At 38.2% G+C, this 27,974-nt stretch overlaps 1 long non-coding RNA gene across 1 annotated transcript; it reads right to left on the bottom strand.

The window, feature by feature from the left end:
• Window positions 1-16: 16 nt before the first annotated feature.
• LOC130544409 (uncharacterized) lies at window positions 17-27,912 on the bottom strand. The gene is made up of 3 exons (XR_008960661.1): window positions 27,498-27,912; window positions 25,021-25,127; window positions 17-141 (listed from the first exon to the last, which is right to left on the bottom strand). It is a non-coding gene; the product is annotated as an uncharacterized LOC130544409 (long non-coding RNA).
• Window positions 27,913-27,974: the final 62 nt, after the last annotated feature.

Here is a 27,974-nt window from a genome sequence, read left to right as displayed (position 1 = left end):
GCACTAAGAGGTTTATTTTGGGTAAATGGCCCATAGTGGATTTTCTCCCAGAAAGGGGGAAGGAACAAGTGGGTAGACCTTTCTCTTTGGACAGGAGCTAGAAGGCAGGAAACTGTGCGCTGTCACCGTGATCACCTCCACCTGTATTAGAGCCATTAGAAAAATAAATTTGACATGGTGGTGACAAAAAACAAAACAAAACAAAAAAAAAAACCCACTATGAGAATGTCCAAAAATTCGGAAACATAGATAAAATTGTGTATTCATTGTACTTGTTTAGATTAACAATTAAGCCCACTATTTTAAATGGAGTGATCCCTCACCTGAAATGTAGTTGTAATTGAAAAGAGAAACATAAGTTTTTCCTCTGCTTTTTTAAATTATGTTCAACTAGCCAGCATATAGTACATCATTAGTTTTTGACGTAGTGTTCAATGATTCATTAGTTGTGTATAACACCCAGTGCTTTCTGACACTAAAAACACCCTGCATATTTCCCTGTGATCTAAAAAAACTTAACAAGTGGACAATATGATTAGTACATATTCCCCATTTAGTCTTTGGAGCTAAATGGATTAACATAAGAGCTATTTATCTACACGTAAATCCTCCCATGAGGATGACCAATTCAAATTCAGAGTAAGCTTATAATATATTTATCAGGATATACCAAAAATAAAGATGATTTTGAATTTTGCATTTTAATGAAATCCTGGAGACTCCAATGAGAAGCCAAGTAGAAAAGGGTTATAGTGTCCTATTTCTCCTTTGCCCTAAAAATAGAATTTCTTTTACATAAATATTCTATCTGTATTACACAATAAATCTAAATAAGTGAGAAAGAACTTGTGCTCACAATCTTGTCACCTCAGCAGAGCTAACTTTTCATTTGACCCTGCTCCCTTCTAGCTCTGGTAAGTAATTGCAATGAGTGCATTCTCCCATTTTCAATGAATACTATCTCAGAAGCATGTTCCATGTTGCTATGTTGTCTTTGTAATTTGAATTTTAATACCTACACCATATTTTTAATTATTCCCCAATTGCTGGGCATTTATTTTGTGATTTCTCCATAATATTTAACACTGTGGCTAATCTTCATTTATGTAGCTTTTTTCCTTATGGATTATTTCTTCAGAACATTCTAGGAAGTAGGATTAAATAAAGGTCAAGAGCCTAGATGTGAGGAGGTTTTTAGTTTACTCAGTGACCAACGGGCTCTAAGGGCTCTGCCCATGGCCTCCAACCTTTTCCATCAAGACAGACAATTCTCTATCAGAGGTTTATCAAGTGGCTGCAGTCCCTCACTAGAATGCTGGGACAAGTTCAGAGTCCATTTCAGAAAAATATAGGCTTAAGTATTATGACCTTTAACACAAATGAGCTTGCTATATTTTACGACCACATGATTCTCAACAAAAAGTAACAACAGCACTTTCAGACTATAACAATTTCACTGAAAAAAAAAGTGACCAAGGAGTGACATTTAGAAAGTTGTATGCCCCATTAATAAGTGTAAAATGGTTCTCATTCTTTTAATTTGCATTTCTTTTATATTAGTGAGATCAAACTAGCTTTCATGTATTTGTTTACTAGTTATTTCTTCTTGAATGAAGTCTCTTTCTTTCCCCACTCATTTACTTGTGAGAATCTACTATTTTTGTATGAGCATTTTATATGACATAAATTTTAATTCTTTTAAATATGAGCTAATGTTTTCCAGTTTGTTTTTTAATATAATTCTAACATTGTGTTAATGAGCTATATCCACCTCCAATTCTCATAGTATTGCTTCAGAAAGCTTTGGATATAGACTTTGGTTCAAAGGGCAATTTAATTTGTGTAAATCACTAACATACATGTTTCCAGAGCCAATAACACAAAATTGTCAAGTGTTCGGATTTTTACAACAAGCCAGGATTAAATGATGGAAATATCTTTGGTCAATGCTAAATTTATGTAGTAACACTTTTTTTTTTTTGGTACCATATAAACAGAATAATTAATTAGTATAGGCTGGGACTTGAGGGAACCTCAGTGTAGGTAATGGGGTTGGGGCTCTGGAATGTGGAGAGAGAGGATCTGGGCTTTCTTGGGATGACATGAGATAAGGTCATATGGTTTGGGATGGACAGAAGATGTGTAGACTGGGAAGAACTGAGTTAAGAGTAGTTTCTCTTTCCTGTCTTTCTACATTCTTTCTCCAACCCCTTTCTGATCACCAGATCAGATTTCCATAGGAAGTGTTTACAAATATTTTTAGTGTCTCCCTTCATTTCCTTTCTCCCTTCCTCTCTTCCCAAACTCCCTTGCTCCTTCCCTTTACTTTTCTTATAGCAGGACAGTGGAGTCAGACAAGCTAGATCCAAGGCCCTATCATTTGATTTTTTAAAAATATTTATTTATTTATTTGAGAGAGAGAGAGCGCAGGAGGGGCAGAAGGAAAGAGAATCTCAAGCAGACTCCACACTGAGCGTGGAGCCCAACGTGGGGCTCGATCTCAAGATCCTGAGATAATGACCTGAGCCAAAATCAAGAGTCAGATGTTTAACTGACTGAGCCACCCAGGCCCTCTGCTCCATTTGATTATTACTTGACTTTTGCCAGGTTACATTTTGAGTCTCCGTTTCCTTATCTGTAAAATGGAGACAATAATAGTACTTATTTCTAGAAGGCTGCCATGAAGATTAAAGAAGAAAGTGTTTGAATTCTTAACACAGTGTGGTAGACTACTTTATTCACAAATATTTGATGCTCCCACCTAGGGGAGGATTAGATTCTCCAATCCTACTGATGTCAGCATTGGTCATGAGTCTTGATTTAGTCAATGAAATATGGAGGTAACATATGGCACTTGGAGGCAGAAAATTTAAGAGCAAGTACACAGTTTGCCGTGTTTTCTTTTCCCTCTGCCATATTGATCAACAATGTTCCAGACAAAAACTATTCTATCATTCTGAGTCTCAAAGTGAAGAGGACGTAGAATAGTCACAGTCAACACGCAGTGCACATGTAGCATGAGCAAGCAAAAACAAAACAAAACAAAAAAACCTTTGTTACAAGTTATAAGCCACTGAGCTTTGGGAGTTGCTTATTATCACAGCATAATCTAGCCTATATTGATTGATAAACACAGTATTTGTCATATTGTGAGAGCTTATATAATGCCTGGTGAGGTGTTTGCCAATGTACAGTGCTCAGATAGGTGTAAAAGACATTTGAGTTCTGACCAGCCAGACGGGGTATCCTAGATCACACATATAAAAGCTTCAAAATACATGAAATGAACTGCATGGAAAAATAGGCAAATCCACAATTATAGTCAGAGATTTCAATACTTCTATCCCAACAATCAAGGGAACAAATAGAAAATCAATAAGGACACAGAATACTTGAACAACAACCAACTTGATCTATTTGGCATTTAAAGACTATTCCATCCAACAATAGCTAAATACACATTCTTTTCAAGTACGTACAAAGCAATCATCAAGATAAACTATATTCTGGGCCATTTAACAAGTCTTAATTGAAATCATTCAGAGTACATTCTCTGACTACAAAGGAATTAGAAATCAATAAGAGAAAGATATCTGAAAAAGCCCTAAATATTTGGAAATACACAAACAATTCTATACCTGCGTACCAAAGAAGAAACAGGAAAACTAGAAAACATCTCAAACAGTGTGAAAATGAAAGCACAACACAGCGAAATTTGTGGGGTGCAGCAAAAGCCATGCTTAGAAGATCTATACCTTAAAATCTTATATTAGAAAAGAAGAAAGGTCCAAAATCAAGAATCAAAGCTTTCAACTTAAAAAGCTGTAAAAAGAAGAGACTTTAAACCAAAGTAAGCAGAAGGAAAAAAATAATAAAAATCAATAAAATACACAGACAAAAGAGAAAATGAATGAAAATAAAAGCTGGTTCTTCAAAAAGATCAATAAAATCGAGAGACAAGAAGAAAGAAGACACCAATATTATAAATCAAAGAAAGGACATCACTGCAGCTTCTATAAATATTAAAAGTATAATAAATTTATCAGTAAATTTGGCAACTTAAATGAACAAATTCCTTAAAAGACACAATCAACAGCGATTCAAGAAGAAATAGAAAACCTGCTTAGCTTCATATCTATTAAGAAATTAAATTCCTAATATCTATTTTAAAAATTGAAGTCCTAATCTGAGCCCAAGTCTAGACCCAGAAAACTCTACTAGTAAATTTCATCAAAAATTTAAGGAAAAATATCATCAGTTCTACATAAAGTACTTCAAAAAATAGAGGTGAGGAAGGAATATGTCCCAACTCATTTTATGAAGCCAGCATTACTAATATCAAAACTTGTTAAAGATCTAAGAAAACCACTGACCAATATCATTCAGGAATGTGCATGCAAAGATCCTTAGCAAAATATTAGCAAATTGAATCCAACAGTATTAAAAATTATACTATACCATGATCCAGTAAGTTTATCCCTGGAAAATGAATTTTAAATCAACCACAAAAACTGGTCAATGTAATTCACCATATTAAGAGAATAAAGGAAAATACAATATGATCATCCCCATAGATAAGAAAAAGCATTTGATACATGTTTCATTTATAATAAAATCTGTCAGCAATTCAGGAGAAGGGAACTTTTTTTTATTTTAATGTTGTTTTATTATATTATGTTAGTCACCATACAGTACATCCCCAGTTTCCGATGTAAAGTTTGATGATTCATTAGTAGCGTATAACACCCAGTGGAGAAGGGAACTTCTTAAAGCTGTAGATGAGGACATCTACAAAAGCCTGCAATTAACATCATACTTAATTGTAAAAGACTGCATGAGAGAACATGGGAGAAAATCTTTAAACCTGGGATAGGCAAAATTTCTTAAAAATAAGGGAAAATCATAAAGAGTGATAAACTGAACTTCACTGAAATAAAAAAAAAACCCTCTGTTCTGAGATAATATTAAAGAAATAAACAGACAAGCCAAAAATTGGAAGAAAATATTTGCAAAATGCACATTCTACGAAAGACTAAAGAACTACAACTCAAGAGTATGAAGATAAAACAATTCAATGAAAAAAGGAGCAAATAATCTGAATAGATACTTGACAAATGAAGATATATAAATGGCCAGTAAACACATGAAAAGATGCTCCATATCTTTAGTCTTCAGGGAAGTGCAAAGTAATACCACAATGGATCACCACTACACATCCATTAGAAAGGCTAAAATTTAAAAGACTGTTGGCAAGGACATGGAGCAACTAGAGGGGTCATACACTGCTGGGAGGAACACAAAATGCTACAAATGCTTTGAAAAATAATTGGGCAGTTTCTTAAAAAGTTAAACATACACTTACCATACAACCCATAAATCCCATTCACAGTTATTTACCCAAGACAAATGAAACTTGTATCACTATATGCCTGTACGTGAATGTTTGCAGCAGCTTTATTCACAGAATTCAAAGGTGCAAATAACCCAAGTGTCTGTCAACAGATGAATTGATAAATCATGAGATACTCATAGAGTAGAGTATTACTCAGCTATTTAAAGGAACTACTTAACACATGCAACAGTGTCAATGGTCAAAAGAAACTAGACATAAAAGAGTACATATATATGAGTCTACCTGTATGACATTCTAGGAAGGCAAAATCTATAGTTACAGAAAGCACATTATTTGCCTAAGACTAGGAGTTGTGGGTCAGGGAGCCTGGACTGAAAACGGGTACAAGGGAACACCTTAAGATGATGAAAATTTGTGGGTTTTTTCTTTTTTTTAAGAGTTTATTTATTTATTTGACAGAGAGAGAGACAGCCAACGAGAGAGGGAACAGAAGCAGGGGGAGTGGGAGAGGAAGAAGCAGGCTCCCAGCAGACCAGGGAGCCCGATGTGGGGCTCGATCCCAGACCCTGGGATCATGCCCTGAGCTGAAGGCAGATGCTTAACGACTGAGCCACCCAGACCCCCCAAAATCTGTGGTTTCTTGACTATGGTTGTAGAATGGTTGTATTTACTTGTTAAAACTCATTAAACCATAACTTAAATTTGGGTGCATTTTATGGAAATTATACCTCAATAAAATTTATCTCCTTAAAAAAGTTACAGATAGTGCTTTAAGGGCACACACACTGAACCTATCAGCTTGGGCTGGAAATCAGCTCCCGCTCTTGTTAGTGGTACGACCTTGGACAAATTACTTAATCTCTCTTTGCCTCAGTTTTATCACCTGTGGCAATATGATAATAAAGGTACCTACTTCATAGGATTGTTGTAGGGATTAAATGAATCAACACACATAAAGCTCTTAGATCAAATGGCAAGTATTAATACTATTACTGGCATAATTTTTATTGGTCCCCTGGCCATTCACAGAAAGGCACAAATAGGGGCACCTGGGTGGCTCAGTTGTTAAGCGGCTGCCTTCGGCTCAGGTCATGATCCCAGAGTGCTGGGATCGAGCCCTGCATCGGGCTCCCTGCTCCGCTGGGAGCCTGCTTCTCCCTCTCCCACTCCCCCTGCTTGTGTTCCCTCTCTCGCTGTCTCTCTCTCTGTCAAATAAATAAATAAAATCTTTAAAAAAGAAAAGAAAGGCACAAATATTTGAAAATGGGCCACTCTGTTGTTCACTCTTCTTCAACACATCTTGCTCATTGTTCATCTCTAGTATCAAGCACAGGATGATAGACATAGTGGGTATTTGATAAATATTTATTTTTTAGTGGATGAACTGTTTAATGAATAAACACTTATTGGACATGTTGCATAAAATATATAGTGATAGAGAGTTTCTGTTCGGGGTGATAGAAAAGTTTTGATGATGGTTGCACAACATTGTGAATGTGGTTAATGCCAGTGAAATATATGGTTAAAATGGCATATTTTATATTTTGTCTATTTTACCACAATAAAAGTAAAAATGTATATATACCTAATGAAAAAGAACCTACAGCTTTGGGTTTCAGCTCTGCAGAGGCTATATATAACCTCAGAAGAGTCACTACAGTTCTTTTGTCTGTGGCTTAAATGTGGAGGAAGATGCTCATTTGTAGTGTCCTTTAAGGTCTGAAGATGGGTATATTATGAACATTTTGACAGAAAAAGTGAAAATTTGGATCTACCATGGGGCGAATTAACAACCAAAAAAGCTTGATCTATCAAGCGTTTATCTAGTAAGATAAAATTTCCACCAACTAAACTACAGCTTACTTCCCACACTTAAGTTATAAAAATATAGGAGATTCAGCACCTGCTAGTAAAATTACGAATTGAAATATCTTGAGTTCCGGTGTTAAGTTGCTCAATAACTATACGATTAACATTCTTCTTCTTTAGAACTTATGTAACATGATTTGCTTGCATATCTTGAATACTTCTATAAAAATACCAATTTTGTTAATATGGTCACTTTTTAGGAAATGTTCTCAAACTGACAGCTTGAAAAGTATTATAAGTTTATTTTGGACACTTTGAGCACTTGAACAAGTGTTCATTTTATGGCTATAAAATATTTACCTGTTCCTCCTTCCCTTAGTGGAAATTACTTAAGAACTAATGGTGTCTAAAATTATTAAAATCGTACAAGTACAGAGGAAAAAGAGTTTTTAGTGGTTAAATTAGTTTTGACTAGTGTGTAGTTATACTTCCTATCTTAAAGACAGAAAAAAAGATACTCAATAGTTCCACTCAAAAGGAAAGTTTTATTCATTTCTTTCCTCCCCATTTCTCTCTCTACTGCTGCATGGCAACCATTGGAGAAAAGAGGAGGCGTGTTAGATTCCATGGTGGCATCTGCACTGACGTAGAGCAGTGCTCTGCCGCCTGTTGTGTATTTTGGCTCTGGTAGAATATCTAAACTTCCATTACCTTATTATCAAAATACCACAATGATAAGAGTTTCTCTCCCCCAAGGAATCTAATTCACTTTACAGTTATTAATCAGCAAAGAGCCACAGGGAGATTTTTTTTTTTTTGAAGAGCTAAATGAACCATGTGTATTATTTTCTTTACATAGGCTAAGGCTTTGAATAGAATAGGGGTGGGAGTTTGCAAGATATTTTAAATATTTCAAAAAGCCCAGTAAAAATTTTATCAATACTAAGACAAAGCTACCTGGCCCAACTTTTGGCTTCCAATTTTCATAGCATGCTCATTAAATGCTCTAATTAGGGGTTATAGTATATCTAATTAGGAATGGAAAAGTAAATTATTACAGGATAAATGTAGTTTGTTTACTAGACAGATGTTTTTAAAAATATGAGGTCCTTATAGGAAAAGGAAAATAAAACAAATCCTTGGTGATGAAAATGATGGGAACCAGGAGCCCATACTAATTATTTGGTAAGTAGACAACTCCATACTGCTGCTGCCTGAGTATTTATTATTTGTGGTTTATACCCTACCATTTTCTGAAAACATTTAAATTATCTCATGCTAGCTAAATATTCTTTCAATATTTTTGTTACTTTCTTACTTGCCCAGTGAGATGGTAGAATCCCTAAGGAAAAGGAGGACCAGTCTTAGATGTCTCCCTGAACTTCATTCTGTTTTTCTAACAGGCATTTTCTGGCACAGAGTAGGTGGTTTCACTTTGTCCTACTCACTGACCAATGGGTTGTTGGAGGAATTTTCTGGTCAGATCCATTTGTTGCCCTATTTCAGCAAATACTTCCTTAGAGTCTACTGTGTGTCAATCCCTGTACCTAATGTCAAATGTAATTAGATGAAGGGAATACACATGAAAGGAGTAGGCAGAGTCTTCAAGGCAAAGGAACAGTTTATGCAAAAGGCATGAGGCAGGGAAGAGCTGGGCTGGTCTAGGGAACTGAAAGGACAGCAAGTTTAAGTTCTGTTGGTACAGGAGAGCACAGAATGAGATGAGCTTGGAGAGGCTAGTAAAAGCCAAATCATGCATGGCCTTGTAGGTCATAGTAAGGAGATCTTAAGAGTTTACTCTCTGACTGTCCTGGGTGAAGAGACTGGGGCTGGGGCAAGGGTGGTAAGAAGTGTGTTAGAGAAATCAGTCTGGAGACCAGGTTTGGCTTAGACCAAAGTGGTAGAAGGGGGAGGAAGAGAAGTACATTTGAGATTTATTGTGAAGGTAGGAACCATAGGATTTACAGATGGATCAGATGTGGGAGATGAGGGAAACGGAGAAGTTTCTGGCTTGGGCAATTGTATGAAATGGAACACCATTTACTGAGTTGAAAGACTGGAAAAGAATAGGTTGAGCTGGGAGGCCTTGAAAGGGAATCAAGAGTTCAGTTGGGGCTATGTTATGTTTGAAATGCCTGAGAGACATTGAGAGAGATGTCAAGTTAGTAGTTACGTTTACAAGTTTGGAGCCTATTAGATATATGGTTGATCAGCATATATTGATGGTATTTAAAGATATATTAGAGGAACTCCATATTTTGGAGATTGAAGAGGAAAATGTAAGGAGACAGGAACAGGGAAAGGAAGTAGAAAGAAATGAGAACGTGTAATGTACCAGAGGTCAAGAGAGGATAATGGTCAGCTGAGAAGTACACAGCTTGACGCTACTGAGGACTGAGCAGGAGGAGAGTAAAGTGACTATTAGACTGATGCCACCAGGGTCACTGGAGGCCTTAAGCAGGCAGTTCAGAAATGTGAAGGGATACTGAAGACATACTGAAGAGCAGGTGAAATGGAACAAGGGAGTTTGAGACAGTACAAGCAAATAACTCTTTAGGAGAGCATATAAAAGGGAAATTCAAGAGAGAGAGATTTGGGGGAGGTAGATGGGGCTGAGACAAACTAAATTTTAAGGTATGGTGAGCTTCAGGTAGCTATAGAGCATCCAAGTGAAAATGTCTTATAGAAGGCAGGATTATGACTGGAGAGAGTGTTTTGAAACCATCTATGTGCAAAACTGGGACAAGAATCTCTGGACCAGATGCCTTTTTAACGAATCCTATCCATGTTCAAGATCCGATAGAAAAAAAATTTAGCACATAATCCCTCTTCCAAACATTCATCTTGGACTACTCAGATCAGTTAGTAATTACTCTAACCTCTCTCTAGAATCTACAAGCCACCTTAGTCCTTTACTTGGCCCTTATGGGTTTTTCTGTAAACTAAATTTCTAGAGGTAGCATTTCTGGGCTGCAAGGTATGTCTTGAACCAGCATGTCAGAGGGCAGCTGCACCCTGTTATGGACTATGGGAGGTTGTAGTAAGCTTAATGAGATAATGCTGCCTCTCTTCGTTCCTGCTGTGAGTAGCATGTTCCTTCTGCTGGTTTCTGCAGCCTTTGCTAAATAAATCAGGAACTTAGTCCCTCCTGGGGTCAGTTAGTGTGATATCTGGGCCATTCTTTTAATATTGGGAAAAAGAGGGGCACCTGAGTGGCTCAGCTGGTTAAGTGTCTGCCTTCGGCTCAGGTCATGATCCCAGGGTTCTAGGATTGAGCCCGTGTGGAGCTCCCTGCTCAGTGGGGAGCCTGCTGCTCCCTCTCCCTCTCCCTCTGTCTCCTGGCTCATGCTCACTCTATCTCAAATAAACAAAATTTTTAAAAAATATTGGGAAAAAGAGAAGAGTTATGAAAATCAGAGGAGGAGGAGGGCTCTTGGAAGTGGAACCCATTACATATGACTGCTGAGAAGTTTCTTTGGCGCTTTGATGAAGACTTTTAAGATTCCTCATGGGAATATTTCTTGTGAGAGTAGCACACAGGTATATTTTATAGGCTTCTTTCCCTTTTTCCAAAATAACTTTAACATTACACCTACTCAAATAAGTTACTGTCTTATATGAACTGATTCATTTGTCAATAGTAATTGCAGAAGCCAGTGTGTGGGCTCACAACTCCAACAAGAACACAAAGTGTATTGTGTTTCAGCTTAAGTACGTGGAGAGACAGTGAACTTGTTCTTGTTCTAGTGACATCCATTGATTCACATATGGTTTCTCTGTGTCCTGAAACTGTAAGTTCAATGGAAAGAGGACAGGGACACAACATGGGCAGAATAGAATGTAAGAGATCATTTATAATATACCAAAAAAGGAATATCTCATTATATTAGCTTCTTCAGCCTGCCATAACAGACTGTCATAAAGGCGTGGCTTAAAACAACAGAAATGTATTGTCTTCCAGTTCTGGAGGCCAGGAGCCCAAAATCAAGGTGTCACTACGGCCTCGCTTCTTCTGAAACTTGTAAGGGAATCCTTCTTTGCCTCTTTCTAGCTCCTGGTGGCTGGCCAGAAACCTTTGGCATTTCTTGGTTTACAGTTGTGTAACACCAATCGCTGCTTTCATCCTTACATGGCATTCCCGGTGTTGGCACGTGACCATCTTTTTTTTTTAAGGACACCAATTATATTGGATTAGGGGCCTACCCTACTCTAGTATGACTTTATCTTAACTAATTACCTCTATTTCCAAATTTGCGTGACATTATTTTCAAATAAGGTTACATCCTAAAATACTAGAGATTAGGACTGCAACATACCTTTTTCTGAGGAGACACAAATCAACACTTAATACTCATAACTTTTCACAAGAGAGTGGGAGGGAAGGAAAGAAGGAGGGAGGAAGGAAAAGTAGTAGTTATGGATAATGGGTTAGGCAGTTACTTGTCCCCATTACTGTTTCCAGACCATTACTTCCTTACCCTTTTATAACAAAAAATTGCACCCTAGGGGGCCCTGCTATTTGGCTAAACTACCCTCTCTTCCTTTTTCTGGTAGATACTGTTATATACTGACCAGTTACTTCTCTCCACTCAGTACTGGGCAGTGGTTCTCAAACTTTGTTGTATATTCCAGATCACCTGGGAACTTGGTAAAAATATATAGAAGCCTAAGCCCTATCCTACTTCAACAAGCCTGTTTCTTGTATCTTTTAACGGCTTTCTAGGTAATTCTAATACACTCTGAAGTTTGAGAACCAGTGGCCTTGGGCACATGGTTTGTAGTCTTTCTACCCCAACACTTGCCATCCAGAAAGTGACTCATCCAACACCAGGTCTATAATTTCTTGACCTCTTCACCCTCAAGGACATTCTATTCCACTCTATCACAGCCTGCCACTCCCACAGCCACACTCTGGACCTTGCCAGCATTATCTCACTAATCTGGAGTAATTAGTATTATAGGAAATGAGCTGCAATTCTTGAGGGTGGAATTATAAGGTAAGTTCCCTTTTTGCTCCCAACTGCCCTTTCAACTCCCTCTCTAAGCTGGTTCTTGTTTTGTTTTCTTTGTTATTAGAGCAGACCGCTAACTTTTCTGGCTTTCAGGTCATAAAAATTCTTCTCGGAACTCTCAGTCACAAGAATAGTCTCAGTGCAATCATTAAAATGTTCAACAGAATTTGAGCCACATTCAAAGCTAAAGCTCCTCTCCTCCCTCATCTTGTTACTGCTGCTTGCTGGAAAGCCTGTGGCGGGAGAAAGGAGTACCTATGTTCGGTTCTCTTTCCTCTCCATCCTACTCCCAGTTCAGCTGCCTCTGTATCCTCCAGGATTGGATCAAGAGGAGAGAGAAGAGGTTGTCAAGGTTTCACTTGGTTGTCATGGACACAATCCACCATGGCAGCCTTTGGGATGGCAGAATTCCATTGCTTACTCTATCCTTTGATGGCCATTTTTGTGAGTTTTGAGGAGTTATTTCCTTACTCCAGTAAGCTCCCATGATGGAGGCAATGTCTCTCACCTCCTACTGGCTTCCTACAATTTCTTCCTTAGCCCCTGGCCATCTGGTGCCCACTCCCTCAAGCTAGTCATGGAATCTGGGATGACTCCAGACTGGTTCCTGCCATAGGCCTATATCTGGGCCAGGAGAAATACTCACCCACCCTTGCCTAGCTGCTGATGAATATATAGCCTGCTCCCAGTGCAGCCTTACATACCACCACCCCACTCCCCTTACATATACCTAATTTGGTCAGAGCTTCTCTTACCAGCCCTCACACTCTTCAAACTCAAGGAGGCACATTTGAAGCTCTACAAATGGTTTTCTTAAAGTATCTTTCTCACATCATTTGAGAGAGGAGCACCACTCCCTTCACCTAGGACAGAAGGGAAGAAAACTCCAAGGTACTCCAAAAATTCTCCAAAGAACACCTGTCTTTCAATTTTTCAATTCCAAAGCTTGCACACACTCCAGGTGGATGATGGATTAAGGGTCACAAGACCAGTCTGACCATCTCTTTGCAGGTCTCACATAGGTGATATAATGCCTCATTATAGCACCTTTTTTTTTTTCTTCTCAGTCTTTAGGGCTTCAACCAAAATTAAACCCGAAAGAGCTTCAATTAAACATCCTGCTTACACAGAACGCTGCTCCCTAATTTAGAAAATGGCTAGTTTGCTTGTTAAACAATTCTCACTAGGACCATTACTTGACCTCGAGGGGACCCTTATCTGATTCATGGTCCCCTTAACTTTCTCTCATCACTAGCCTTCTCCTGCTTCCCTCACTGCCAGGTTAGATTTCATAGTGCATACTTTCGGTACTTCTCTTGCCAATACCATAATTTCCTTTGTCTCTTTATTGTTTCATAATATCGGTCTGGAAAAACTTCAATCTTAGATGAACTCAACAGCTCATATCCCCCATGCCGGCCTCCAGGCAACCGTGTACCACAACTGAGAAACACAAAAGGGCAAGTTGATACGACTATAATTTTCGGGTCACTAGCTCTGGGCCCTCAACTCAACACCGCCAAAATTCTATTATATTTATTTGGCCAACTGGCTCTCTTACTCTCAGGAACGGTCACTTCATGTGTTCCCCGCAATTCTCAACCTCTAATCCCCTACCCTAGTGCTCACTCTCAGAAAATAACTCACCTTTTATATCCTGGAGAATACAGAAGTCATTATCTTATAATACCTTCTCCCTCACAAATTTACTACCCAACCTACACCTGTACCCATCCTATTCCCTTTCCCTCCTGTTAAAATAGAGATGCTCTTTAGTCCAAGAACAACTCCTCTGCCCTTTGGACCTTATCTCCTCCCATCTTTTTTTGGAACTGTACACCATTAATTATCCCTTCTTACAACTTCAACCTCCCTCTTCTGGATTCTTATCAATATCTAAACATATTAAAGTCTACCGCATCTTAACAAACTAGTCACAGTCTATACTATAAAGTAATTAACTATATACCATTATTTTTCTAGGTATTTCATATATCCAAATTATTTATTTATTTATTTATTTTAAAGATTTTTTATTTATTTATTCGACAGAGACAGAGACAGCCAGCGAGAGAGGGAACACAAACAGGGGGAGTGGGAGAGGAAGAAGCAGGCCCACAGCGGAAGAGCCCGATGCGGGGCTCGATCCCACAACGCCAGGATCACGCCCCGAGCCGAAGGCAGACGCCCAACCACTGCGCCACCCAGGCGCCCCTATATATCCAAATTATTTAATCATCACATTGTCCCATGAAATAGGTAGTATTTTTATCTCCATTTTCTTTTCAAGAGAAAACAGATTCAGAGATTACATAACTTGCCCAAGATCACACAGCTGATGGATAAAGTGGGATTCAAACCCAGGCGGTTTAGTTCCACAGCCTTTTCTATTCACTGCATACTCTGTTCGTCTGTTTTTATTGTCTGTTGTTTCTCTAGGTTTTTATTGCATTGTCTTTTCTCCTCATGACCTATTTCCTTCCTCCTGCCAACTTGTATTATGGTAAGTTTAAAATTTACAGTAAAGGGGTGCCTGGGTGGCTCAGATGGTTGGGCACCTGCCTTTGGCTCAGGTTGTGATCTCCAGGTCCTGGGATTGAGCCCCACATTGGGCTCCTGGCTGGCTCGGCAGGGAGTCTGCTTCTCCCTCTCCTTCTGCCTCTCCCCCTGCTTGTGTGCTCTCTCTGTCTCTCTCTGTCTCTCTCAAATGAATAAAAAAAAAATCTTAAGAATAAATAAAATATAAAAGTTACAGAAAAGCTGCAAGAATAGTATAATAGGAACCTCTAGATCCTTTATAGAGATCCACACACAAATCTAGGTATACAAACACATACACAGGCAGTTACACATGGAATGATTCAAATTTCTGTTACCATAGTATACTAACTATAATTGCATTAAGTACAACTTCACTGCTAGAGCTTCAATCTTCAAATCACCCTATAATTAACAGATGCCCATCATGATCAGTGACAGTGTCCAATCACAACACTTTTTTCAAAATTTGTCAATGATTGGTCACTGCACATCTGTTGTTCAGTTCAAGCACAGACAGCATAGCATGCAATTGTGTTGCCTTCTTTTCTTCCAGTGATAAACTCACATGACACTTTTAAAAAAAGATTTATTTATTTGTTTTAGAGAGAGAGAAAGAGAGAGTGCAAGTGGGGGGGGGGAGAGGGAGAAAATCTCAAGCAGACTCCACACTGAGTGCAGAGCCCAATGTGGGGCTCAATCTCATGACCACAAGATCATGACCTGAGCTGAAATCAAGAGTCAGATGCTTAACTGACTGAGTCTCACATGACACTTTATAAAATAATATTTGAAAGAGGAAATTGACCAAAAAAGACGAAAGTGCAGGAAAGAAAAGTGATAACACTGAAAATGAAATCTGAATCAAGCACAAATGGAGTTATAGAAGAGATAACTGGGAATATTGATATGCAGCCAGAGGAACTTAATGAATGCAGAGTTATCGAGATTAAGGAGGAAAATGTAATGAAAAGCTTAAAAGTGTCTCGGAGGAAGTGACAATGGCAAAAAGTTCACATTAAAAGAACTTTTGAAGATTTCACAACATTGTAAATGCAAATGATAAATGATTCAAGCTGATCTAAACTTAGGAGTATGACAATTTGCCAATGTACAGAGAAGATGCTTGATCCAAAGAGTTATATGATCAGAAGAACTGTTCAAACTGCTCTAATTTTTTCACAAAGAAATACAATACTTCAATCCTCAGTGTTTCTAATATTTTAAATTCTAGTGTACCAAATAAAAACTAGTTTTACTAGTTTTTTAATTTTCCTACATTTATAACTGACCATCATAATGTTTTGACAAAAATATTTAAAGGTCATGGAACAATGGTAATTTTTCCCACTAAATATGAAAATAATTTTGTACAATTTCACTTTACATGGTCATTTGAATGCTGCACTACTATGCAAAGTGAAGACTGCATATATGTATAAATTTTTTTTTCCTGAACCATTTGAAAGGACTCTACAGATACCATGATGCTTCACCCTCTAAATTGTTCAACATGCATCTTTCTCTTACGAACAGGGACATTCTTCTACATAATCACAATACCTCTTATCACTCTCAAAAAATTAAAAAATGACACCATAATATGTGCAATATTCAGTACATATTCATATTTCCCCAATTATCTGAATGATATCCTTTATAACATTTTCTTAATATCCAACATCTATATAAAGATCAGACCTAGCCTTTAATTTCCTCTAATCCAGAATAGTTCTACTGCTTTTTTTTTTCTCTTCCTCTCATGACATTGATACTTTTTAAAGAGTTCTGTAAAATGTCCCACTATTTGGATTTGTCTGATTGTTCGCTCATGCTTAGATGACAAATTGATGTTCTAGAACTTGTTTCTTCCAGCTGCCCTACTCCTACTCCCCAGACAGGGACTAAGTAGCTATAGTAAGGTGTTGTGAAATTTCTGTAATGCTCTTCTCGCCATCTTATTCTGTTCTCTCTCTCCTTAACTAACCAACAAATAACCAACCAACCTTCTTCTCTGCAAAAAACAAAACCAAATAACTCCACAACCAAATCCCTCAACCCTCCCATACTTTCTTAAGAATGAGTGAAATTCATCATCCCTTTCTTCACTCGATTGTTTCAAGGAGAGTCCCTCTTTTAATCCCTTGGGTGCTCAAATGTGCACATGTTCTTTATCCCAATCAAAATCTACTCTAAAGTCTGAAAATCCTTAAACTGAAATTGAAATGACTACCATGAGTTTAAAGGGACACATCTCCCAGGGGATGATTTGTCTTTTAACAAACTTCTGTGAAGATGTGTGCCCAGTGCCCACCCAGTTTCCGAGGCATAATAGATGCTGACATTTTGTTGAAGTGAATTGACCTTTATATAGCACAGTGGGCAAAATTTCCAAAAGATTTCCAATCAAACTGTCTTAATTAAAGCACTGCTTTCAGACTTACAACTGTTTCTATTGATAATAGTTTATACAGGAGAGTGCTAGAGTCTTGGATGACCAGGTAGGCATTTGAAAAAAAAAATCTCTGAAATACTGTTGATTAAATCTTGGCCAATAATTCTTGTAATATAATTATCAAGGATGGCTTATATCACCAACTAGTTTATAAACTTGAATTCAAAAAAGGCATTATTCCACATCTTAAGGTCTTATTCTCCACAGCTCCTAAAACATGCCTTATCTGCAGACTTCAGTAGAAACTTGCTAAATTCAAAAACATATATATGTATATTTATTTTACAAGAATACCACATGGATAGTGGTTTGTCCTCCTCTGTTCACCATATCAGAAGGTATATAATGTCTGTTAATGGTCATTTTAAGTGTGATCATTTGGTTAAGGTGGTGTGTATCAGATTCTTCCATTGTCAAATCATCTCTTCCATTTTGTTATTACTATTGTATAAGGAGATACTTGGAGACAATGTGAATATCCTATTTTCTAATCGACCTGTTGGTGTTAATATCCATTAATAATTATTTCCTTATCAATTATTATTTTGGTGGTTACAAAATGATTTTTTAAAAGATTTATTTATTTTAGAGAAAGAGAGTGCATGAGTGTTGGGGGAGGGGTCAGAGGAAGAGAGAGGATATCAAGCAGACTTCCCCTTGAGCACAGAGCCCGATGTAGGGCTCTATCTCAGGACCCTGAGATCATGACCCGAGCCAAAATCAAGAGTTGGATGCTTAACCGACTGAGCCACCCAGGTGCCCCACAAAATGATGTTTTAATGCCAACAACCCATCTACATTTATTAACTGGCATTCCTCTGTAAAGATGAGTTTTCCCTCCACTCATTGTACCCTTGCCCTTTGAGTATTTTTATCAACTCACGGACTCTTTTTCATTCACTATGTTATAATGAATTGCCATCCTTATTTTTGTCATTCAAATTGCCCTATTTGGGCCAGTAGGAGAACCTTCAATCTGGCTTCTGTGTCCTCTGACATTTTCCTTCAGTTCGTGAATGCTTATCTGGTTATTTTTAATTGAGTGTCAGATATTGCATTTAGATAAATGTAAAAATAGTTTGAGGCTTAGAATAATATTATCTTCTTCCAAGGAGGATTTATATTTGCTTCTGGCAACAGGTTAAGACCACAAACAATCCTAGATCACCTTAATCCAATTGGAGGACTTGAGAGGATTTGAAGTTGGGAAGGTTAGTCTATTTCTGGTTTACCATTACTCCCAATGCAGTCCTTTGGGTCCCAACTTATAACCTGTCGTCACTCCCATTGACCTTCCTCAAACTTCAACTTTTATACCCTTCCCCTAATAGTCTGTCAAAAGTTCTGTTCAGCTTCTCAGCCACCTCTTTGGGAAAAGTGCCTCTAAATGTTCTGCTCACCTCTCAGGGTTTCCTTCTCTCAGATCTTGTTAACTTCATTCTTCATTTTAGCTCCTAGAATGATTTTAAAAATATTTTGTCCAAATCTTGTGGGTTTTCTCAGTAAGAATGTAAGCCTGAATTACCAAATCTATTACTGGAAGTGAAAGTTCCCCTTACCTCAGAGTTGACTTTTAAAAATAAAAATATTGTCATGTCATTTTCCTAATTAAAACATTTCAATGACTGCCGGTTGTTCTTTTTTCCTTTTTTTCTTTAGACTCACAATCCCAAGATCAAGGGTCACATGGTCCACCAGCTGAGCCAGTCAGGTGCCCCCTGCCTATTTTTCTTCAGAATCTTTAATTAGGCCTGAAGGTCTACATCCCCAAATCATCTCCAGCCACTCTCCCTCTCGCATTCTACTTTCCAGACCCACTGGCTTTCTTCTGCATCCCACACTTTCACAATTCTGGCTTTGCATACAAGGTTCCCATCCCCTGACCATCGTTAATTGCTCCCACCCATCTCCCTCTGATCTAGTTAATGCTTAATCATCAGAGCTCAGCCAAAGAAGCCCTTCCTGGCCCCCCCCCCCCAGCCTAGGTTGGTATCTGTCATGGCACTCTGCTCTTCTTCATCAAAACATTTACTGAAGTTTGAAATTATATGTTGATTTGAGTAAAATCTGCTTTCTTCCATATGCTAAATGTAGGCATGGATCCTGTCCGTTTTGTTAACCATTGCATGCCCAGCAACTACTTACAGGAAGTATTCAATAAAATAGAGAATGAATAAAAATGATCATCACTCAACAAGTCCTTTTCTCGGCCACTTATCTGTGCAGTTAGCCCATTTATTTCCACCACCAGGGCTGCACCTAGGGTTTTGGTGATACAGCTAAAATTTCCTGGCTTTTAAAACTTTGAAGTCTGATTTTCTAAAAAGTTTCAGTTTCCATTTTTCTTATGGGCTCATTGATTTCATGTCCAAAGAGCATTATTTTTAACCAAAGAAACATTGTTTTTTGGTGACTTCACAAAACTTTCAAACCAAGAGGTTACCTTGGTTTCAGTGTAAACATACTTATCATTGAGAACAGGTCATTCAGATTCTTGATTTCCAAGTTAGTTAACTCTTCAGCAAGTGAAAAATAAGAGTTTCAGGCAGGTGATGAAGTCAAAATACTATAGCAAATAATATTGTAAATATTTTCTTTTGCTTAATATAGATTTTCCTAGTAGAGTAAATTTCCATCTGTTTTGCATTTGAAAATAAAAGACAATTGCTTCTTAGAGTCTGTAGGCAAGAAGTCAATAAATAATGGGAACTCTAATTGATAATAAAGGATTTTGTTTTAAAACCAGATTTATATTTATATTACTAGAAACTTAGAAGAGGCTTCACTGATTTTTTTTTATTTTCATATTTTACTATGCTTGACTCAGAGTTAGCTATATTTTTCCCTCTAAACCCATAGACAAACAAATGTCAACTGTTTCATTTCTTTAGCCTCAAAGTAATTTCTTATTCAGTCAACTTCCCTGAATGGGATCTTCACTGACAAACTTGGGTAATGGGAACTGTAAGTTAGCTTAGGTTTAAAGGAATTACGGTTTGCCTCTGCTGAAGAAATGAGTGGACACACCACCACTGGACAACACCTTACTTCCAAGCTTTGTGAAAATAAATCTCCTCCTTCTGCATATGCAGAATACAGTCCAGTACTTTTTTAAAAAGATACACTTTTAAGCCCTCCTAATTAACCTTCATGTCAAATGAAGGAATAAATATTTTTGCTCTATAGCTTTAGAAATGGGACTATCTTTAGATACAGTAGCAAGCAGTGCTAGCTTCTCCCTTTACCTCTAGTCTTCGTTACCCAACTGCCTACTAACCATCTCCAGCTGGATATCTATTATATCTCAGTCTTAACATGTCCAAAACTACACTGTTTCCCCTTGCTGCCAAAAGCCTGGTTCCCACAATCTGCATCATCTCAATGATTGACAATTACATTCTTCTAACTGCTCAAGCTACAAACTGAGGGGTCATTCCTGGCTCTTCCGTTTCCCTCATACCCCAAATCCAACTCAACAGCAAATCCTCTCAGCTCTACCCTCAACATGTGTCCAGAATCTAATCACATCTCATCACTGCCATGGTTACCACACTTGTTCATTCCCTAGACTATTAACTGATCTTCCTGCTTTCACTCTTGCCATCCTACAAGGTTCTTCTACACATAGCAGCCAGAATTATTCTTTTAAAATGTAAATTATGTAGATTTCTGTCAAGGTAGAATCCAAAGTCCTTACCATGGGCCTAAAAGGTATGAAATCTGCCGCTCCTCTGACCTCTTCAGCACAACTCTTTTGTTCATTCCACTCCAATCAAATTGGCTTTTGTGATTTTCCTCTAACATGCCAAATTTACCTCTACATCAGAACCTCTGCATATGCTGTTCTGTTTACCGGAATGTTCTTCCCCTAATATCCTCATGGCTAGCTGCTGTATCTTCCTCAGACTTCTGCTTAAATATTTCCATTTAGGAAATGCCTTTCCTGCACAGCACATCATTTTTAAAAAGCACTTTATTCCCTTATTCACAGCTTTTTAACACCTTAGCCAGAGTGACTATATATCTCAGTTTATCCAGGGCAGTCCTGGTTTCATCTGCATTGTCTTGACATAATTATAGATAATTATTCTCAAAGTGTTCTTATTTGATAAATTATGTGATTGTATACCCTTACCATGTCTTATTTTACCACTTTCATCATCACCTGATACCACTTCTATCTTTTCCCATTAGAACGTTAATAAGAATTGACCATTTTATTCTCTGCTATATCCCTAGCACTTAGAAGTGCCTAAAACATATACTCAAATATGTGGTAAATGAATAAATGAACAAATGAATGTATGAGTTGGGGTCATTAACTACCTGATTATGTTAGGTGCTCTTCTCAGAACTAGGGAGGACAAGATAAATCAGACATAGTTCCTATTCAATGCACAAGCTCTACCTGAGAGATTCTGATTTGACTGGTCTTGTGTAGAGACTAGAAATGTTTATTTTTAAAGTGGCTGAAGTAATTCTCATGTATAGGCCAACCTGAAAACCTATGGTCCAGGAGTTATCTGCCTAGTGGAGGAGTCAAATGAAAGGCAGGTAGGCATCAAAACCATCCCTCTTCAGTGAATGGCAAGGGTAACCAGTATGCCAAAATTACCATTTTAAGTTTAGACATCAACATGAAAACTTATACTATGTACATGATACTTCACAGAGTGGCTGGCCAGGACTACTGATAAATTAAATTCCTAAATTCCATTTTGTTACTGAGAAAAGTCTTGACTATTGACTTTGTAGAGCCTGAATGGCAAAAAGAGAAATTATTATGGCCTAGAATGTCTCATGATAGTATAAGTAAGGACAGGGAAATTGTCCCACAGAGAACTGATTCTGGGACTTGATAAAAATGAGCACTTGGACACAATTTATTTGCAGGGAACAGCTTTGGAACCAAACCTGTGCATCTACCCTAATGATATCCTTAAGATAAACTCACACAAGTAGAAATGCTGTTAACTTAGATGGATCCCTGAACATAATTTTCATCATCTTTAATTAATTGGGAATTCAGATTTAAATTTAAAAAAACCAGATTTAAAATCTGGTTTTAAAACAAAAAAAGCCATTTTTTTTCCTTTATTAAATGTAGGGTTACTCCAAATAGAAACAACTGAGTTTCTTAACATGCTAAAGAATAATAACTTTAGATACTTCAAGAAATCTGCTGCTGGTAATTCTCTCCTCTGACAATATGTACTTAGGCTTAACTCCTCCTCTTTATATATTCTTAGCACTTTGCCTGTATACCTCTACTTTAGCCCTTACCACACCATAATGTATTTGCTTGTTTTTCTATTTGGCCACAACCCCGAAGTCTCCTTCCCCTCCCAGTCTCCCAGCCCATCTCAAGTGTTTTAAAAGACTACGAACTCTTAAAGCGCACCTAGGGAACATCTTCAAAGCTGAGAATCCCTTGCCCTCTGAGATTTGGATTCAGAAGGTCTAGGATGGGGCTTGAGAATCTGCAGCAGACTTTCACAGGTCATCTGGGTGGTCAGTTCACAGACTTTACTATAAGAAACTGACAGAGAGTAGGAACTATCTTAGTCATCATTGCATAACTAGTGCCCAGCACACACATACCCAATTAATGTGTACTAAATCAACTGAATGAATGATCCAGAAAATATCTGGGGACTTCTCTGAGGGAATCATTTTGTATAGACTCAAAACCAGTTAGATCAAACAGCACTTTGATTATGTGCTATAGGAATTACTCAACAGGTCCAAAACTGAAGGGGAATTGAAGAGCATACTTGATTGTCATGAATCCTGTGAGGAGAACAGTCCAGCAGATGATTAGACAGTTGACAAATGCAAATCTTAGATAAACAGAATAATTTATGATCTGGCATAAACATTTTGGAACTTACGCTATTCATATTTTATCTATTTAATTTTCTGCTTGGCCTTATATCCTCATCTTTCTCAGACAGAGGTAACTTACTGCTCCATCAGAGAGAGAAAAATTAGTTTCAAGAAAGAGGAGATTACAAAGGAGAAATATTTTTAAAATCTGAAAATGGTCCTTAAAGTGAATATTCTATCATTTTATGAAAATATGAATCTTGAGTTCACATTTATCAAGGCATATTCATGTCTGACTCTGAACCAACTTACCTCTGATCTTTGAATTAATTCACCCTAAATTTGTGCTGATTAAATTCCCTACTTTTAGTTGCTCTGACGTATTCTCTAACAGCATTTTCCAATGTTTTTCCATCAACACCATATTTATAATCCACTTGAGGTAAATAAATTTCAGCCAAAATCTTTTCTTGCTCTAGAATCTCAAGAGTGCATCACTCCCTCAAAGAAATATAGGAAATCTTTCTTAGGTAGGTTTCAGGGGTTGACCCATTAATAACAACATCAACACAAAATTTTCAATAATAGATTCTATGTTTAAAAACAATAATAATTCAGTTGCCTAGATAATAAATTTGACTTTTCTTTCTCTTTGAATATAAAAGATACCTGCACATGTGAACTTCCTTTGAGTTAAAGAATTAAGTTGTCTTTATATAAACATAGTCAGAAAACATTACAGCCTGGACTTAGCACTCATAGATAAGGAATTGTCAGTCTGCCATTTACGCAAGTTGGTTGCATTCTCCATGTAACCTCAGTATAGCATTGCTAAGACCTAAGTCCTCTGTTTTCAAATCTCGGGTCTTTCATTGTACTGAGTCACATTAGTCACTGTTTCCTTCTTGATGTGGTAACCAGAAATGATTATCCTTCTACCAGAAGGATGTTGGGGAATTAACTATTACTAATAGTTGTGAAAACAGAAAGCAACATATTGATACTTATACTTTAGAGCATGTATTATGCTAATGAAAATGGGAGGTCTTGAGTCACTTGAAATTTCAAGTGAGTAGTCTTGGCTTTTGTATGAATAAATTCCTCATTGAAAGTACTCTACCAAACTAATCAGCCATGCCAAGGCAAATCCAGCAGACAAGGATAACAGAAATTAGTGATAAAAGGAATACATGGAAAGGAAATTAGAATGTTTTAATCCTATAAATATATTTAAAAAGAATTAAATGGCTTAGGGCCATATATAGAAAGTGCACACCTACATATGCCATATATGTTGCAGGTATAGGTTTGTGCTTTTTGTAGTTTTAAAGAGTATTCAGAGAGGAGCCACTTCCTCATGTATGTTTTACTTATAATATTTAATCCAGGGACTTGACTATGGTAGATACTCAGTGAATAAATTTTTTCTTTAAAAAAGTGAATTGACAAGTTCTATGATAAGGAACCAGTGAAGTAAAACTTGTCATAGTTACTTGGAATATTAGATGGCTATTTGTTTAAAAGATTGTGCTAACATGGAAAGCTCCTTATAATATAGCGTTAAACAAAATATGAATATACAGTAATGTAACAATGGGGGGGGAACCCTTGGAATAAAATAAGACCAAACACAACTGTAGCAAAATGATAAAATGGGACTTTAGAAGGTTCAACTATGGGTATTCCAATGTCTCCTCTGTACTTCCTATTTTTTTCTTTAATAGACATATATTTCTTAATCATATACTTTGCTATACCTGTGAAATTGGCAGGAAATGTTATAGGAGTTGATGTGTTACTTTGTGACAGCTCTTATATTTCTGACATTTGGTCATGTTGCTATATAACTGGTAGAGTTTGCAAGCAAGGAAACTAGTTAGAAGATAACTAACATAGTTTATGTATTAGCTAGGACCATGTTTAGCTACACATAACAGAAAACAGTCTAACCAAATTGGGGTTACAATGAGTTCAGCCTAGGACTGCTGTAGCAGCTTCAAGATGTCATGAATGACGGAGATTCCTACCTTTCTGCTCCTGAATCCTTAGCTTGTGGATCCCATCTTTATATTTCCCACATCATGTTCACTTTCATTTTTGTCATGATGCTCCATCTCCATCCTATGTTAGTATTCTAGAAGGAAGAAGAAATGGAAGGTGTGTCTATATATGTTAAAGAAAAGAAATGCTTTTCTAGAAATCTTCATCATATGTCTAGAACTATATGCCATGGCCACTCATAAGTGTATGGGATCTAGGAAAATGAATTTTTTGGCTAGGCACATTGCTAGCCCTCCCCCACCCCTGCCCCAAAAGTATCTATTAGTAAGTAGTATCTGCTGCCCCTTCTCATATAAGGAATTCATTCACCACGTCCCTAAGACAAACAATCTCAAAGTCTCATCCAGTTACTATAATGAGGTCAGAGTCCAGGATCCAGAGTTCCAATGATATGGAGTACTCCCAATCAACTGTGTGGCTCTTCATGCTCTGGCAACCAACTTTTAAAGAAAAGTGATTTGCCTCACTACTCCTAAAGTAAGTAATGGTAGATAGACAAGGTACAGGATGTTGGTAAAAGTCCCATTCAGGAAAGGGGAAAATGGGAAATACACAGTGGTCACTGGTCCATAGAATATCTCCAGTCCTCTTGGATAACTGTACCAAGAAATCTCCACCCTTCGTCAGTTAATCTGCCAATTCCTGATTCTGTTCTGTAGGAAGACCTTCCTATTCCATTTCTTTCAGGGGTCACATTTGAGGTGGACCTTGTAGAAAATACCTTCTCTGGAGCAGTAAAATTTTAACAGTCTGAGAACAACCTAGATCCAAGAGTGGTGAGTTCAGAATCTGGTGCCATTTTTCTCTTTGGGGCAACTAACATTCTGAAAGTCGAAGTGGAGAGGCTGAGAACTAGCTAGAGTTTTCAACTGCCTCAAGGGAAGTGGGTAGGGAAGGTGAAAGATTTGTGTTCAGGGCCTGAGGAAGAAAGACTTTAAATTGGAATTCCAAAGCGCTACACACTAGAAGTAACTTTGAACTAGTAGCTTTTAACTATTAATCCCGGGATTAAGGTGGTCTGCCCTTAATCCAAGTGACCCCCAATGAACCATTCCTTCTCATATTCGTATTCATGGTCTCTTGTAGGTCCCTCCCACATAGACGCTGAGTTTGGTCATGTGCCTTGTTTTGGTGAAAGACACATTCACGATGCAAGCAAAGGCTTGCATACTGAGGCTTGTCCTCTTGGACTGCTCCCTCTTGGAACCCTGAGATTATCATGCTGTAAGGAAGCCCAAATGAGTCCTGAGGAGAAGCCTTGTAGAGCAAAACTAGGGAACCCAGCCAATAGCCAGAACAGAGGCCCAAGACATATGGCCCTAGTTGAGCCAGGTCCAGCCATTTGAGCCACCCCAGTTGAGGCCTTAGGCATCACCAAGCAGAGATGAACCACATGTACTATGCCCTGGCTGAATTCCTAAGCCAGAGAATCCAGAATCATGAGCAAATGAGAATTGTTGTTATAAGTCACTAAGTTTGGAGGTGGTTTGTACACAGCAATAAATAACTGAATCTCTACTAAAAGAATAAAGAATGCATAATTTACTTGGTGTGAAATAATAGAATTAAAAATATTTAATCCAAAAGAAGGCATGAAATGAAAGGACCGTAGAACAGATCAAAGAGCAAATAGTAAAATGGTAGATTTAAACTTAGATACTTGCTTCTAGGTAACTCCATGTAGGAATAGGCACAGACCAGGATATTGTCTTAATACGGTTTATAAGCCTGAAAATTCTATTTTACCTATTAGTGTCTGAATTCTGTCCATATCATTCCTACCTTAGTTGAATGGCCATGACTTGATGCAATTTGAAATAAGCCTGCTGGGGAGGTACTACCTTTAATCTATTTTTTGCTGGTATGTCACCCAGTCTGGTTTAGAAGAGTTTAAGAAAGCTTGAAACCATTATCTCTATTGCTACTGCTGCTTAGCTATTTTTATAGGCTTTCATGTTTTGTAAGGTAATATTCAACCCAGAAAGTCTCCGAATTGTGGAATTTAGTCAGTTTAGATTTCAGACCACGGGTAGAGAGCATCTCTTCGCAAGCTGTGTTCCCTTGTCCCTTTCTGCCAGCTGTTGAGGATATAGCCATAATTAACTTTGAGCAAAAGGGTCTTTCTCCTCCGATATACAGTGATATGAATTTAACGTAGTGTTTCTTCCTCCGCCACTGAAAGGCTATTCAATATAGGAAGGGCTTACCATCCACGACATTTTACAGTCCACAAACTATAGCAAATTCACATGCGGTGTGTATTTTAAAGATGAGTACATGGTGCTATACAATTCCATGAGAGCAGGCATGGCGTCTGAGCTGATCAGGGCTGTAGCCTAAACCTAGTTGCACGCCTGACACACAACAGCCACTCAACAAACATTTGTTGCATGAATAAATTAGTCACTACGGTACTTAAGGGCTTTCCACGACATATTCGCACCTTTACTGTCAAAGCCCCAAAGCGAGGTTTCCCTTCTGTTGGGCTGTCTACGTTTTCCGTGAAACAGGAGCTCCTGCGACCGCGTCGGGTAGGGTGCCGACCGGGGTGCGCGGCTGGGCCCACCCGTCAGGCATGGGGCGGGCGACCCCGTCTGGCCGCAGCGGCGGCAGCAGCCGTTTGTCTCTTCTCGGGGTTCCGCGGCTTCAAGGACAGGAGGCGTCTTGTGAGGAGGCAAATAAAGCCAACCGCACAAGAAACGGCTCGTTCCGTTTCACATCTACTCTCGGGTGCCTGGGTTTCCTCGGAACACAGTGACCCTCCATGTGTCTGCAGGCAGGTAGAGACTGCCCCACGCGGCACACACTTTCCCTCCTCACAGCCGCGCGCTCCCTAACGCGCGTAGACCTGGACCCGCCGGTACTCAGCCGGCGCGCGGAAGGACACGCCCCCTCGCGGGAGCACGCGGCCGCCGCACGC

Source organism: Ursus arctos, unplaced genomic scaffold (genome assembly GCF_023065955.2).
Source record: "Ursus arctos isolate Adak ecotype North America unplaced genomic scaffold, UrsArc2.0 scaffold_20, whole genome shotgun sequence".
In the NCBI taxonomy this organism is placed as follows: Eukaryota; Metazoa; Chordata; class Mammalia; order Carnivora; family Ursidae; genus Ursus; species Ursus arctos.
Note: the sequence above shows the minus strand (reverse complement) of the source record. Positions and strands in the feature narration are given on the sequence as shown.